Genomic DNA, 13666 nt, shown 5'->3' with positions numbered 1-13666 from the left:
TGTATGTTTAAAAAAATATTATTAGTTTTCTCAGGATTCGAAAAAAATAAATGTATTTAAATAGCATTGGACAGAGATTTTGCGCCTACCCCCTTAAGAGAGAGTTTACTGTATTTTATATTATTACTAGAATTTATTACTTTAAACTTTTTATCGCTCTTGATTCATTTTATCGTGTATTTAATTCCATTCAATTGTAATTGTACATTCAATTTTTTTGTAATTTTTACACGTTTTATTACTTTCGAAATAACAATAACTATAAAATCGATTTGGCGTTTTGACTACCTGTTGATCGCTACTTTATCACCTTAAGCTTTTAATAAGATTTTTAAAATTAATTTAGATTATTTAATAGATATACTCACCGGCACGAAAAACGGGCACCCCAAAAAATGTGTCATTTTTGATGGCTCGAATCTCCTGAACCTATTCTCCGATTTAAGTATTTCTTTAATATGTTATAGCCTTATTCTTTAACTATATCGCTGTAATAATATTGTTTCTAGACAGGTAAATTATCATTGTATACTGGGCGTACCAATCAAATTGGTTTTTTTTTTCAATTTTCACAACACTCTGTGGAATATTCTAGCCTTTATACAATATTGAAATTAAAACCCAACTATAGCCCCAGGTTTTCTTAATGTTCTGTTTGTTATTCATTCGCTTATGTTGGATAATAAAAAAGTTAGGGACTTTAACAACTAAACATGTTCTTTATCAATACATGGTGTTTCTAAATAAGTGCGACAAACTTTAAGGGGTAATTCTGCATGAAAAAATAATGATCGTTTACTTGATAAAGCTATGTCCGCAAATGCTTGCAAATATAAAATTATTTTGCCAAACGATCATTATTTTTTCATGCAGAAATTACCCCTTAAATTTTGTCGCACTTATATTTAGAAACACCTGTATCGATAAAGAACATGGCTAGTTGTTAAAGTCCTTAACTTTTTTATTATCCAACGTAAGCGAATGAATAAAAAACAGAATGTTAATAAAACCTGGAGCTATAGTTAGGCTTTAATTTAAATATTTTATAAAGGCTAGAATATTCCACAGGGTGTTGTGAAAATTGAGAAAAAAACCCAGTTTGATTGGTACACCCGGTATACAATGAAAATTTACCTGTCTATCAATAATGTTATCATAGCTATATTGTTAAATAATAAGGCTATAACATATTAAAAAAATTACTTAAATCGGACCAAAGGTTTGGGAGATACGAGACATCAAAAATTACTCATTTTTTTGGGGTGCCCGTTTTTCGTGCCGGTGAGTGTAGATTAAATTAGAAGTTCATTGTAAAAAAGGAAGTAAACAAAAACACGAGAAAAATGAATTTATATAAGTAAATAGGTAAGTAAATATTATAGATTAAAATAAGTACAGAAAATATATAATTATAGAGATATATAATCACTTATTGTACCTTCATTTAAGGCTAACTTTAAAAGTAAAGCAGATCTGCTATTATTCATGTTTAAAAAGAAAAGGCACACAAAACACTAAGTACGATTAGGACCGCGAATCTACAACAGATAAATGTCTGGAAACCGTTACACAGGGTTGCCAAAAAACGGAAGTCACACCGAGCGGTGTGGTATACGGAAGACGCTACGCGTTGTGTACATAACCTGTATAGTAGCACGGGAGCGACACTAGCGCTGGTGATATACCGTCGAACTAAAATCTGATCTTATGAGTATGTTAGATACGATATGACTTCCAGCGAAATTTTTAATATAAGCCTTCTGATACCATCTAGTAGCCAAATTCGTAAAAATATAGGCAAAACGTTGTGACTTCCGAAATCGGAAGTCATAACGGTATATATGAAGTAACAACGTATTACGAGAATCTACTTTGGAAGTCACATGGATACATGTATCAATATATATATATATATATATATATATATATATATATATATATATATATTGATGTGATCTTTATTATTGATATGAGATAATATTCTTATATGTTACTTAATTTAATCAATGTATTAATACTAATCTAATTAATTAACCAGATCACATATCAATATGTTTTCAATCTCAGGGCGAATTATAAATTAATTACTTACTTCCGTGGCTTCTAAATATTTCTTAATGGTTCCTAATCGGGATAGAAAAGAAAAGAGTAAAAAAAATACACATATGGGTTACAATTATAATCAAAATATTTTTTATTTTATTTAAAAAGGCAATCAATGCTTAATATTTGCTATTTCTTATTATTCTTAAACATAACATTTACAAATGGGAATCTTATTTCCTTTTGGTTTTCAATTGAAAGTTTTTATTAACATTTAACTATTAGGAGTTATTAGGAACAACTCTATTTAAGTTTGATGAAGCTTTTCTGATATTATTGATTATGTTATTCAATTTTTTATGTGGAATTTAATACGAAAACCCATACATTCATGTCCAAACAAATGAGACTGACCTTTTCCTGGTGAACTGAAAATGTCCTCACACAAGACCCTTTCCTGCTATCCTTGGCTGCGATCAAACCTCGTCCTGGCTTCCAGTGATGTTCTCCTTTGAAAAACTAGCTCGAATAGCTCTCGTTCCTGCTTTTGTCGTGATGCTGTGTTCTACCTTTTTCGAAACTGCTATCAGCTACCGGGACACTCTGGGCTCAAGGAGGTTCTTTTACTCTCGACCTGGCCTACTTCTCGTTCCACGATAAATACTCCACACTCACGGAACTACACCGGCTTTCTCACTCCTCGAACACTACCGTCTACTACTCGACTTCACTTCTCGACAGCTCAAAACATTCCGCCCTCTATTTTTCATTCATTCCCCTACTTTCTAAATATCCCTTCCAGATTCACAAATCAACCTTCCACCACCAACTCTCATTCGCAGTATTCCTCAAAACCAATTTTTAATGTTTCTAAATATGCTTAATGGATTTCCAAAGAAAATATTTAATTCCCATTCTAAAATACTTTCTAACTATTTACAAATTTTAATGACCTATTCTCTCTTTCAAATGAGTCTTATTTAGCATAGGCTAATGATCGAAACCTTCCGCGAAAAACGATAATGAACTATCATCTATTTCACTGAGTTTTATTTAGCATAGGCTAATGATCGACCTTCCGAGAAGAACGATAATGGTACGCGTCATTCACTTTGTTTATCTAAGCACATTGTTCCGAGTTTCGTACGCTTATTCTAATCACTTCTTAAAATGAAATATAACAATTTGTTGTATACAGGTTGTTCTAAATTTATATGCCCGAGGTTGAGAAAATTAAAAATATTTTATATTAAAGTGAATTTTGTTTATAATTATCAAATTTTAATTTTTATATCAAATAGAAATATAACAATATATATATCTGTATATGGGAGGCATACTATCCTAAGTCCATTTTTTCAGAAAAATACATTATTGCATAACTGGGATCGGAATACCCTATATTATTCAGGGGAATACTATACTAAGTCCAAACTCTTTTAGAAACGAAATTAGACGAGAAACTATGTATACTATGTCCAGTTTGCTTTAGAGGTATATAATCTTATCTGGACTTAAACTTATATTCCTCCAAATGAAATATTATAAACCGGATCCTAAGTCCATTATAGGATTATATGCCTCTCAAGGAAAATATATCAAGTATATAATAAAATATACACACAGGTGTGCATTTTCGTGGAACTTAATCTTTTTAAAACAAACTCAAGTTAAATGCATAGTATATTAAGTGCACATCAAGTGGTAACTGTTTAGAATATTGGTTTAGTAATTTTAAGGTTTACAGGCCGCCCTAATTTGTTGTGTTTATGTCTTTTGGAGAATGGATTTAATTATTACTTAATTTATTAGGTTGTACTAAGCAGTATTTTAACGAAAAATCGTCATTAATGACAGACAGGCGCATTCTGAAAATAATATAGTATTTAGTTTTTAACCTACCAGCATAGCAAACAGATAACAGATTTAAAGTCGAAAGCGTGTTATTTTAGAGAAGGTATTTAGTGAGTCTTTTATTGCTTTAACAATGGCTTTTCGCAAAAGAAGTTTAAGGATATTAGATTTGTCGCTCTCCGACATACCTAAGTCTTTAAATACAGAACCCAGATTACAAAAAGGTAAGTTTTTATCACTAATTTACTATTTTTTTCAGTCAGTCGTGAAAAAATAAATGCAATATTTACTGCTTTTCTAAATGTTAATAAAAATATCTTTAATTTTAATCATTTTATTTAAACTCTGCTTCCGTTGTAACGAAACTTTCTATTGCAGGTGAAGATAAAGAAACCCTACCACATCACGAACTTAGCGATATATGCGGCCAAGATGCAGCCATCAAATCGGCTAGTGTTGCAGAAGAAAATCACTCTAAACAAAGTTCTGTGGTAAGTGCCAACCTTTATTTAAGTGACAGCGATGACTCAATAAAGGATAAAGATTATCAACCAGATTCGGACACTGATTCAGATGAAAGTGGAAGTAGGTTTCCTGTACCTTTATCGGCATTTCCAGAAGGTGTGCCAAGTACATCTAATGCTATACCAGACTCTTTACCTAATACAGTAGAAGATACTATAAATCCCAATCGTCTAGTGACCAAAAGAAAAGTCGTCAATAAAACAAAAATAAAGCAAACAGGAAAGAAACGAACACGACATGTTCTTAACTGGAAAGCGAATGAGAGAAAAAGAAACTATGTTGGTGGAAGGGCCTATGTTAGTAAGAAGGGTAAGAATGTTCCTTGCAAAAACTTGAAAGTGTCATGCGGAAAATCTTGCCGCATGAAATGTGGTTCAAAATTATCTGAAGCTCAAGGGGAAGATATTTTCAAAAAATATTGGAATGATACAGCAGATTATAACATCAAACGGCAATTTATATTATTTTGTGTCCAAACGAAACCTACAGAACGAAGTAGGTCGCGCTCAGGAGATGAGTCTAAACTAAGATCAAATACTTTGGTTTACTCTTTTGTAATTAACGGTAATAGAACTGTAGTTTGTAGAACCATGTTCTTAAACACGTTAAGTATTTCACAACAAGTAGTGAAGACTGCTTTATCAAAGCGACAGGATGGCGGCATGGTTCAACGGGATCTTAGGGGCACTCGTGAGCCAAGTAATAAGACAACAGAAAAAATTATTCATTCTGTGGTATCACATATTTCATCTTTTCCCAAATACGAGTGTCACTACAATCGGGAAAGCCCCAAAAAGAATTATTTAGGGCCTGATTTAAATATTAAAAAAATGTATAAATTATACGAACAGGTAAAAACAGAGAATAAGGATGCTACTGAAGACATAGCAAAGCCCTGGCTATATCGCGATATATTTAATAAGCAATTTAATTTAACATTTAAACCCCCAGAGGTAGACACTTGTGACGACTGCGATATGTTTGCAGCTAAAATACGAGCAATTGATAATGATTCTGAGAAACAACTGATTGAAAACCAGAAATATACGCACTTAAAAGAAGCAGAAGACAGATATAAATTTAAATCTATTGATATGGCCGAAGCAAAAGTAAATATAAAGTACAAAGTACTGACTGGTGATCTACAAAAGTGCCTTCCAACGCCATATTTGACCAATTGTGTAAATTTTTATAAGCGAAAATTATGGACTTTGAATTACACTTTATACGATGGATATAATAGTGCTGCATATTGTGTAATGTGGGATGAAACCAAAGCAAACAGAGGAGGAAATGAAATTGCTTCGGGAATTTTAAAGTGGGCTGATCTAAATATTCCTTCATCTGACGTCGAATGTGTAACCATATGGGCAGATAACTGTTGGGGCCAGACCAAAAACCTATGTGTAGTTATGTGTGCATTTTACCTCATTCAAAGATATCCCAAACTACAAGTAATAGATTGTAAATTTCTTCTAAAGACGCACACGCATATGGAATCCGATTCAGTACACGCTAATATAGAAAGGAAACGGAAAATACTAACTATATTAACACCCTAACTATATTAACACCCTGGGACTGGCAACAATTTATTCGTCAGTGCTCAAATAAATACGAAGCTGTCAACATGGAACTCAATGATTTTAAAAATTTTGAATGCTTATATTCTTCAAACAGGTCCATTTATTAATCGGAAAATAAATACTGATAGAGGGGCATTTCAAATTTCAAAATCAGTGATCTTACGTGTTACCAAAGAAAATTTTGGAATGCTTCAATATAAAACATCATTCAACAGTGACACTTTTCAAATGGTTGACTTAAGACGAAATAAAAGAGGTGATATCATTTTGCCAGAAACTTAACCCAAATGAATATGCAATTGATTCCTATATCAACAAAAAAATATAGTGATCTTATGGACTTACTCTTATACTTGCCATCCTATTGCGATGATTTCTATAAAAATCTGCCACATTCAAACGAAGAATCCGAGTACCCTAATGATAATGATAACATGTAATTTGAAAACCGTATGTTAATTATAACTAAATAAAATAAATAAAGAAATATTGATGAGTTTTTTTACACAGATAACCAATTTATGAGGACTTAGTATATGTGTATTATAAATATAAGGAGGCTTATAACTTAGAGGTAATATATCCTAAGTCCATTATTTTATTATCTTTAAACCCTTACTTTACTTTCAAAATACCACAGCAAACTATATATAATACTATTTTTAAATACCGACAATAGTTTTCACTACAATTATTAATTACTTATCATTTTTTGAACAAACATAAAATATAATGTTTAAGTGCTCCTCCTGTAAAATTATGAAAATGTGACTTAGGATAGTATGCTTCCTATGTACAGATATATATATATATATATATATATATATATATATATATATATATATATATATATATATAAAGTGAGAGTGTTTGTATTAAAAATGCTGTGTCGACTTGATTATAAATAAAGAATAATATTTGCTACTGCAAGCTGACCTTGTATCGAAAACTGATACACTGGTGTGGTAACATAGGTCAATCATGTTTATTATAAACAAACGTATTTGTTTTACCAAGGACATTTAAATATTAAAAGAATTTGTCTTGTACTTAATAAGATGATTACTAAGAGATGCAGTGTATCCCAATACATCTTCCCATTCCCTCCAAAAATTTTCTGACTACGGAAAAGGAAGAAAATTTTCTGATAGTACCACCAACTGCTTACTGCGTTTTAATCAATACAAGTTAAGTTTTTATTTCCTATACCTAATAATTAAATACAAAAAAATGTTCATTATCAATCTTGTTCATGTTTCACTTGTCACGCACTGTGTTCTCGGATTGTAAGCATATAATCTATTCTTATGTATTTCCTTGATTTTATTGTTTTCCATTTTGATATTACAATTAACGTTATTTACCTCTGTTATTGTGAAGGGGCCTACATAAAGACTATCAAACTTACCATTCTCTTCCCTTTTTATCAGGACTAGGTCTCCTATTTTAAAGTGTTGTGGTGTTGCTTTGAGCTTGTTATTTTCTTGTCGCTCTTTTTTGTGCTTTAGTAAGAAGGTTCTAGTTCTCTCGTGTGCGCTTTGTAGTTTGTAGCGTAACTCATTGTAGTAAGCATCTATATTGTAACATGGTTGAATCTCCTGTGTAAGGTCTTCTGGTAGGTTAACCTTCCTGCCATATAACAGTTCAAACGGTGTGTAACCATGATACGCGTTAGGGGTTGTATTGTAGCAGTATGTGAACATTCTGCAACACACGTCCCAATTTTCTCTGTCTTCGTCTATGAATGCTCTTACGTACTCGTTTAATGTTCTGTGCAGTTTTTCGCAACTTTCAATGGACTGTGGATGGTACGCCGTTGAAAAGTTGTGCTCTATTTTTAGTAGCTTTGTTAGTTCCTGCATTACTTCATTTTTATATTCTGTGCCTTGATCTGTTCTTATTTGTTTCATAAGTCCGTATGTTGGTATGAAATGATCAAAAATTCCTCGGGCTATTGTCTTAGCTTCTTTATTGCACATGCATCCTGGCAGGATCGCCGTATGGTGGTTCCTGTTTATCTATACCATCTCAGATAATTGAGGGGTGGTTACCCCCTACCATAAGGGTTAATGAAGTAACACTACTCACTGTAAATTCATTTATTTGTACGCTGAAGTAACTACGGTAAAGAGCTGGTGGTAAAATATTTATCCGCTGTGATGTTTACCCGTTGGGATCTCAAATACCAATGACTAATCTTTACGCAATGAATTTAATACTAAGAATGTGTAATTTCCTGTTTAATGTTTTGATATATATATAAAGTGAGAGTGTTTGTATTAAAAATGCTGTGTCGACTTGATTATAAATAAAGAATAATATTTGCTACTGCAAGCTGACCTTGTATCGAAAACTGATACACTGGTGTGGTAATATGGGTCAATCATGTTTATTATAAACAAACGTATTTGTTTTACCAATTTAAATATTAAAAGAATTTGTCTTGTACTTAATAAGATGATTACTAAGAGATGCAGTGTATCTCAATACACTTACATCCGACGATGGATGGAATAGCTGTTGATGATGAGGACCTTTTGTTCCTTACATGGTGTCTAAAACTTAACATAAGAACAAAAAATTCCTTTTCTTCCACCCGGTATAAGTACAAAGATAAGTTTCAGGAAACCTTTGCCCAACTGCGTAAATAACGAATAAACATCCAAAGTAATAAAAAAAATTTGCGGAATCCGTAAATATTTTTATACACAGAAGAAATCGTTGGAGATTATCAATGCGGATTTAGACCGGGCCGCTCTACTATTGACCATATATTCACAATAAAACAGATAATGGAAAAATACTGGGAGTTTGATCGTGAGCTTCATCAGATGTTCATAGATTTTAAACAAGCATTTGATAGAGTATGCAGGGCTAGACTGTGGACAGCGATAGAGGAACTTGGCTTTCCAAAAAAACTAGTCAGGTTGATACGGATGTGTATGGAACGGTTACGATGTAAGGTGAGAGTTGGACAACAATACTCGGAGACGTTTGAAATAAACAATGGACTAAAACAGGAAGATGCACTTTCACCACAACTCTTCAACTTAGCTCTGGAGCACATAATCAGAAGTGCAAGAATCGAAAAACCTAATACAGTATTTCATCGAGAAGGACCAAACTTACTACTGGCATTTGCAGACGATATCGATCAAATAGGAAACACACGATTAAGGATGAAGGAGACTTTCGTAAGGTTCGAGAAGGAAGCAGAGAAGATGGGGCTCCAAATCAACGAAAACAAGACGAAATATATGTATATGAGCCGCAATAACCACAGCAGAGACAGAATCGATCAGAACATCACCATCGATGACTTTAATTTTGAGCGCGTTAGAGACTTCAAGTATCTCGGAACAACAATAACTGAAGACAATAGCGGATCACAAGAAATAAACAACAGGATTCAGGCCGGCAACAGATGTCTTTATGCCCTCCAAAACCTCATATAATCGAAACAACTAACAAGACGTACGAATATACAGGTCTATAAAACTATCATACGACCCGTTGTGATGTATGGAAGCGAAACGTGGACGATATCAAAGGCAAACGAAGAGAGACTATGTATTTGGGAAAGAAAAATCCTAAGGAAGATCTTTGGTCCTGTGCTGGATGAAGCATCAGGACAATATAGGATAAGAACTAACAAAGAGCTCGAAGAACTATACCCAGGCGCCATCATTATAAAAGAAATAAAATCCAAAAGGCTCCAATGGGCAGGACACCTCAGAAGACATTCTGACCAAAGAACAGTAAGACTGGTGTGGGAGGAAGTCCCAACTCGAAGGAGACCACGCGGACGCCCTCGACTCCGGTGGCGAGATAATATAGCAGGAGACCTAAGCGCGATGGGCGTGGAGAATTGGATGGAGGTTGCTCAAGACAGAAAACGGTGGAGGCATGCTGACGAGTCGGCTAAAACCCACGAAGGGTTGTAACGCCACGGAGTAAGTAAGTTAGTAAATATTTTTTCGAAAAAGTCAACTGTGAAAATTAGCATGATTTTAGGTGATGCGTAACTTTTTAAACTATGTGTATTATTATACAGGGTGTAACAAAAATACAGGTCATAAATTAAACCACATATTTCGGGACCAAAAATAGTTCGAATGAACCTAACTAACCTTTGTACTAATATGCACACAAAAAAAGTTACAGCCCTTTGAAGTTACAAAATGAAAATCGATTTTTTCGAATATGTCGAAAACTATTAGAGATTTTTTGTTGAAAATAGACATGTGGAATTCTTATGGCAAGAACGTCTTAAAGAAAAATTATAGTGAAATTTGTGCACCCCATAAAATTTTATGGGGGTTTTGTTCCCTTAAACCCCCCCAAACTTTTGTGTCCGTTTCAAATAAATTATTATTCTGATGCCATTAGTTAAACTAAATATGTTTAAAACTTTTTTGTCTCTTGGTATTTTTTCGATGAGGCAGTTTTTATCGAGTTGTGGCTTTTTTTTATTATGTTTACATAAAAATTTTATGAGGGTTTTGTTCCTTTAAACCCCCCAAATGTTTGTGTACGTTCCAATTCAACTATTACTGCGGTACCATTAGTTAAACACAGTGTTTTTAAAGCTTTTTTGCCTTTTTGTATTTTTTTGATAAAGCATCTTTTATCGAGATGTGGCTTCTTCTTTAATATGGTTCAAAATATACCTAAAAATGTAAATCATAAATAAATTTTCATATTATTACCAAGTCTCCATAATCGTATTTTACCATATACAAATATGTGGTGGATTTGACAAATATTCAAATATCTCGATAAAAACTGACTTTTGGAAAAAGTACTAAGAGACAAAAAAGTTTTTAAAAACTTGTATTTAACTAAAGGCGCCTCAATAATAATTAAATTGAAACGTGCACAAAAGTTTGGGGGGGTTAAAAGAACCAAACCCCAATAAAATTTTTATGGGGTGTCCAAATCTCATTATAATTTTTTCTTAAAATACTACCGCCATAACAATACCACATGTCCATTTTTAATAAAAAATCTCTAATAGTTTTCGATATATTGGAAAAAATCGATTTTCATTTTGTAACTTCAAAGGGCTGTAACTTTTTTCCGTGCACATTTGTACTAAGGTAAGTTATGTTCAATCGAACTATTTTAGGTCCCAGAATACGGGATTAAATTTATGACCTCTATTTTTGTTACACCCTGTATATGTCGCACTGAATCTTGTCCAAATAATCATTTTCAATAATTCATCCAAAATAAAATAAAATTTTGAAAAAGGATAAATAAACTCAAATTCCTCAAATATACCTACATTCTCCATACATAAAATTTTAGAACCAGGCAATTGTAAATATAAAACTTGACTAAACAATCGAACATTACAATAATATATGGATAATATATGGATGGATCCACCAAATATTTATTGAGCATGAATTTTATTACCAAATATATATTGAGTGCTGTAAACTCTATAAACTGAGCACTGATACGGATAATAACATCCTGTTATATGGGTTACATGTCGAAATATGTAACTCCTATTTGTTTGTTGATAATCGATATGTTGACAATCTATGATTGAATTATCCGATGATATCCAGTGCTCAGAGAAACTATTTATTTTTATACAAAAAGTATGTTATTAAGGTTAACTTTGTAAATTAAAATAAATACACTTTTATAAAAAAGATTTTTGTATAATAAAACCTTTTTAGTATTTATAGGAAAGAATATAAAATAATTTAACGATAATAGTCTAGTAAAATAAAATTACACTACATGTAAATTAAAATGTAAATTCGTACAGGTTGAAACAAATTTTATATCAAAGTTTAGGTGGGTACAAAAGATATTTTCAAGAAAGTATCCAAATCGTACAAGGGGATCATTGTTTAAATAATTAAAAAGGGGTCATTTTTGCAAAAAAAAAATATTTTTTTAGCTGCTGAGGTCATTCAATTACCAATGAAGGTCTATGGGATTTTTTTCTGCAAATGTGAAGGGTAAGTCTACAAATTAAGTTGCACTATGTTATCAGTATGAAGCAAAAAAAAATTGGTCCAAAATATTTAATATTTTTTGAGATATTGAATTTGCTTATTAAATGTTACTCTATTTTCTATTGCAAAAACGCGGTTGTTGCTAAAGAAATATTCACCTGTATTAAACCTTATTATTTTTATTTTTATGTATATTTTTGATAAATGTACTGATAAATTCAAATTTCAATTAAACTTCCCCCTAAAATGGTATTTGAAAATTATTCAAATTTGTTTATAATTTGTTTTTTTAATAACGTCGCGGGGATTAAATATTTTGAAATTCCGTTTCGATAATTGGGTTCCTGGGAATTTTTCACTTATTAACAATTTTTTTGTCTGTTTTTCCTCTTCTTTTTTTTTTCTTGGAGTTATATTATTACGGGCCCTTTTAGGGTTAAGTTTCATTAAGAATGTCGAATCTCGTAAGTTGTAGATTCTAGACAGATTGTAGATAAAAATATTAAGATTGGTCTAAAATCACTTAAATAAAATGTGGCTACTTACTGAGTTACAGGGTGTTTTATTTAAAATTTTAAAAATTATTTTTACCAATTAGTGTCAAACTATTTGACGTATCCTTATCATACTTGGCAGAAAGTGTATGTACTATACAGTCTACTAAATTGTGATAAATAAAAGTTTCTAGCTACTACCAGAGGCTACCACAGGGGATAGTTAATGGTTGACCCTTCCCAAATTCTACGCCACTGAGGGAATTACTATTTTAGCGAAATTTTTCGATTCTCCAATACTTCCTATGTAAATAATATACTCTTTACTGGTAACGATTAAGTCATTAGTTTTCGAGATATTGGAAGTTAAAAATGAAACCGCATAGTTATTTTGATTCATTCATTCATTTAGTTTAAACTTCCAATATCTCTCAAACTGATGGCTTTATCAATACCAATAAAGTTATTTACATACAAAGTATTGGAGAATCGAAAAATTTCGCTAAAATAGTAATTCACTCAGTGGCGTAGAATTTGAGAAAAGTCAATCATTCACTATCCCCTGTCGTACGCCTCTGGCACTAGCTAGAAACGTTTATTAATCACAGTTTAGTAGGGTGTATAATATCCACACTTTCTGAAAAGTATGATAAGGATACGTCAAATAGTTTTAAAGTACTTGGTAACAATAATTTTTAAATTTTTAAATAAAACACCCTGTAACTCAATAAGTAGCCACATTTTATTTAAGAGATTTTAGTTAAATCTTAATATTTTTAGGTCTAGAATCTACAACTCAGAGATTTAATATTCTTAATAAAATTTAACCCTAAAATGGTCCGTAGTAATGTAACTCCAAGAAAAAAAAGAAGAAGAAAAAACGACAAAAAAATTTTGTTATATTAGTAAAAAATTCCCAGGAACTTAATTATCGAAACGACATTTCAAAATACTTAATCCCCGCGACGTTATTAAAAAAACAATTTGAATAATTTTCAAATGCCATTTTAGGGGGGAGTTTAATTGAAATTTGAATTAATCAATACATTTATCGAAAACATACATAAAAATAAAAATAATGACATCTTAAGCAGGTGAATATTTCTTTGGCAACAACCGCGTTTTTGCAATTTAAAATATAGTAACATTTAAAAAACAAATTCAATATCTCAGAAAATATTAAATA

This window comes from Diabrotica virgifera, chromosome 8, assembly GCF_917563875.1.
Source record: "Diabrotica virgifera virgifera chromosome 8, PGI_DIABVI_V3a".
Classification (NCBI taxonomy): domain Eukaryota; kingdom Metazoa; phylum Arthropoda; class Insecta; order Coleoptera; family Chrysomelidae; genus Diabrotica; species Diabrotica virgifera.
Note: the sequence above shows the minus strand (reverse complement) of the source record.